At 39.8% G+C, this 4360-nt stretch overlaps 1 protein-coding gene across 2 annotated transcripts in view; it reads left to right on the top strand.

The window, feature by feature from the left end:
- Nucleotides 1-4360, top strand: part of ENTPD2 (ectonucleoside triphosphate diphosphohydrolase 2) — a 32860-nt gene that overhangs the window by 10038 nt on the left and 18462 nt on the right. The gene's annotated exons all lie outside the window — the stretch shown is intronic.

Here is a 4360-nt window from a genome sequence, read left to right as displayed (position 1 = left end):
GGGGGAGACTGAGGCACAGAAGAATAGAAATCTCTAAAGAGGGACAACTGTGGATAGACATGAATTTGAAACCCAGGAGTCAAACATCTAGCCTCTTCCCTCCTTGAGATTTCTGTTTAGGCAGTGGTTTTCAACTTTTTTTGAGGAATGGTGACACATTGGATGTTTAAGTTAGAAAAGTTGGTGCAATTTCCCTTCATAAGTGTAGCTGGTTTTCTTGAATTATTTGTGAGTCCAGGATATGACATGTTTACAGGTTTGCATATATGTGAAATAGGCAAATTCTGCTTATTTCATATACACTGTACTCACAATACTTCATATGCTGGTTAAATAACAGTTATGTTAAACAAAATTGTTTTAAATTTCTTTTATCTGCAATACCATGGCATCCAAAATTTTACAATGCATCTATCAAAATCCATGACACATGTTGAGAACCACTAGTGTAAGGTCATAGAGTGTCAAAATTGGAAAGGACCTTAGCAATCTGGTCAAATTCCCTCTCTTTACACAGATAGATAAACCTAGGGCCCAGAAGGATCAATGACGCCTAGAGTTACACAGCAATTTAGTGGTAACATCAAGATAGTGACTTTGGCAAGACATGTTCCTTCTCCCCCTACATCTCAGTTCCCTCATCCTTAAGATTGGGGGTTGGACTAGATGACCCAGAAAGTTGGCTTCCATTTCTGAATCTTATTCTAAAATCCAGGCCCCCTGATTCCTTGTTCAGGGCTTTTCCCATTGAATTCTAGGTACCACAGGGGCCCCTAGGTTTTGACTCTGAGGCCTGAAATGGGTAGGACTGCTGGGAAAATAGGAGAATTGAGAATATTAGAGAAATGTCCTGAAAATGATGCTTTAACTTCCTAGGGAAGGAGTGAAATAAATGAACAAGTGAAAAAGCATTTATTGAGCCCTATGTGCCAGGCACCTTATCTTCTTTCCCCCTCTCTTCCATTCTCATAGGCTGTCAAAGTCAGAGCCTGTCATCCAACTTAAAGTCATGGTTTCCTTCAGACATCACACTCTTTTGCCCCTTGGTGTCAGAGGATTTCTTCAATTTCTGCCACTGACTAAATGTATGACCTTGGACAAGTCATTTCATCCTGGGTTGGAGGGGGGGAGCCCAGTCTCTTTATCTGTAAAATGGTAGATTTTGACTTGATAACCTCAAAGTTCCCTTTATAGTACAAGATCTTCTGATCTAAACCAGGTGGATAGAACTGATTAAGCTGTGGCATTATGTGCACAGGTGTAAGGTGTAGGGTGGGGTGAGACAAGGGGGGGGGGATGTGGAGGAGTGGTTAGATCTGAACTATTCCTAGCCTAGCCCACCCCCTACCAGGAAACTCTCTTTGTCTGGACACCTGAGCTAATACCCACATGGGAGGTGGTATTCAGTTTCTTTGTGCTTTAGGGCAGGAGTGGCTCCTCTACTTTTCTCTTTTTTTTATAAAAAATAAATTCATTGTTTTTATATCACCTATGTTTCCCAACATATCCCTTTCTTCTCCCTCTGCCCCATTCAGAGAGACATCCCTTATAACAAAGATTTTTAAAAAGAAAAAAATACCTCCTTTCTTTTTTAGCTTAGCTGGACATTCCCTTCCTAGGGATAGGAGCAGATGGATGAAAGAGAGGAGCTTGCATTAGACTTGTGGGCCCTCATTGTCTCTAGATGAGGCATCTCTATGAATCTGACATGGGATTATTTTCCTTGCTATGCCAGTCTCATCTGAGAAGTCCTTCTTCCCCCCAGACTGTGCCCCTCTGTGCTAGTTCTTAACTATACTATGCCCATTGAGCACAGAGAAGGCTCTACCCCTTCTAGGGGAAGGGTTTACAAGTATCAGATAATCTTGCAACAGGAGAATCTAGAAGGGAGCTTTGCTAGGTTGGTACATGGCCACCATGCTCTCAGCTAAGGGTTTGAGCCATTAGAGGAAACCTCAGTTATTAGGAAGACTCCAGAAGCCCCTCCAAAACATATATGGTCTTCCCTTTCGTCCTTCACCACAGGACCACTGATCTTTATGTCTGTTTTCCTGGATAGAGCAGATCTGGAGGTAGAAGAGGGGGAACAGAGATTAGGAGGCATTTTTATAAAATAATTGAATCTTAAGTTCAAAAAAATTAATGAATTTTCCCAATACATTCCTCCCTTCTTTATAGTGAAAACTTTAAAGAGAGGAGGAAAAGCAGTGTAGCAAAACTAATAACAAACACTTGGAATAAGGCTGTTATTATATGCAGTGTTGGTAGGGCAGAGCCACAATGGCAGAGCAAGGCAAGGACCCACCTGAACTCTCCCAAATTCACCTCTAAACAACCACAAAATAATGCCTCAAAATGAATTTTGGATCAGCAGAACCAATAAAAGGACAGAGTGAACCAATTTTCCAGCCCAAGACAACTTAGAAAGTTAGTAGGAAAGGTCTATTTTGCTTGGGTAAAGGAGGAGTGCAATTAAGTGCAGGTGGCATCCAGGGAAGACAACAGTGAGGTCCCATGGCCCTAGCACAGTAGGCCAGCAGTGGGGCCCCACTCTCCCAGCACAAGAAGATTGGGAGAGTGCCCATCTTCACCACAGGAGCAATGCCCAATGTTAACATAAAAATTAAGTCATGAAATGGGCTGGAAAAATGAGCAAAAAACAAAACAAAACAAAAAAGGAACCCTATCAGAGAAAGTTACTATGGTGACTGGGAAGATCAAAACAAATGCAGAAAAGGACAATGATGTCAAAATGACTACATATGAAGCCTCAAAAAACAAAAAGTGAATTTGTCTCAGGCCCAAAAAGAACTCCTGGAAGAGCTCAAAAGGGATTTTAAAAATTAGATAAGAGAGGTAGAAGAAAAATTGGGAAAAGAAATGCGAATGATGCAAGAGAATTATAAACAAAGAGTCAACAGCTTGATAAAGGAAGCACAAAAAATAGACAACACTATACAAAAATTCACTGAAGAAAACAGCTCCTTAGGAAGTAGAATTGGTTGAATGGAAAAGGAGGCACAAAAGCTCACTAAAGAAAATAATTTCTTAAAAATTAGAATTTGGGAAGTAGGAGTTAAAGACTCTATGAGACATCAAAAAAAATAAAACAAAGTCAAAATAATGAAAAAATAGAAGACAATATGAAATATCTCCTTGGAAAAACAACTGATCCGGAAAATACATCCAGGAGAGATAATCTGAAAATTATTGGACTACCTGAAAGTCATCATCAAAAAAAGAGATGAGACATCATATTTCAAGAAATTATCAAGGAAAACTGCTCTGATACCCTAGAACCAGAGGCTGAAATAGAAATTGAAAGAATCCACTGATCACTTCCTAAAAGAGATCTCAAAATGAAAACTCTCAGGAATATTATAACTAAATTCCAGAGCTTTCAGGCCAAGGAGAAAATACTACAATCAGCCACAAAGCAACAATTCAAAGATTGTGGAGCCACAGTTAGGCTTACACAGGACTTAGCAGCTTCTACATTAAAGAACTGGAGGGCTTCAAATCTTATATTCTGGAAGGCAAAGGAGCTAGGATTACAACCAAAAATAATCTACACAGCAAAACTGAGTACAATCCTTCAAGGGAAAAAATGGAATTCATTGAAATAGAGGACTTTCAAGCATTCCTGATAGAAAGACCAGAGCTGAACAGAAAATTTGATTCTTAAACACAAGACTCAAAGAAGAATAAAAAGGTAAACAGGAAAGGGAAAACATAAGAGATTCAATAAGATTAAACTGTTTACATACCTACATGGGAAGATGATACTTGTAACTCTTAAGAATTTTATCACTATTAGGGCAGTTAGAAAGAGTATAGATAGACAAGGGGTGTGAGTATAAGTTAACTTTGATGGGATGATATAAAAAAACAAAATTAGGGGTGAGAAAGAGGGATGCACTGGGACAAGGGGGAAGGGAGAGGGAGAATGGGATAAATTATCTCACAGGAAGAGGTGCCAAAGACCTATTACAGAGGAGGAAAATACTGGGAGGAGGGGTGGATAATGCTTGAACCTTACTCTCATTGGAATTGGCTCAAAGAAGGAATAACATATACACTCAGATGGGTGTAGAAATCTATCCCATTCTATATGGAAATAGGAAGGGAGGGAGATAAAGGAGAGGGAACTAATAGAAGGGAGGGCAGATTGGGGGAGGTATTGGCCAGAAGGAGAGACAGGGTGAAAGGATAAAAGGGGGGAAAGAGAGAGAGGGAGGGAGGGAGAAAGAGAGAGAAGAAGAAGAAGAAGATGAAGAAGAAGAAGAAGAAGAAGATGAAGAAGAAGAAGAAGGAGAAGAAGAAGAAGAAGAAGAAGAAGAAGAAGAAGAAGAAGAAGAAG

Source organism: Vombatus ursinus, unplaced genomic scaffold (genome assembly GCF_900497805.2).
Source record: "Vombatus ursinus unplaced genomic scaffold, bare-nosed wombat genome assembly UNPS02000580.1, whole genome shotgun sequence".
In the NCBI taxonomy this organism is placed as follows: Eukaryota; Metazoa; Chordata; class Mammalia; order Diprotodontia; family Vombatidae; genus Vombatus; species Vombatus ursinus.
Note: the sequence above shows the minus strand (reverse complement) of the source record. Positions and strands in the feature narration are given on the sequence as shown.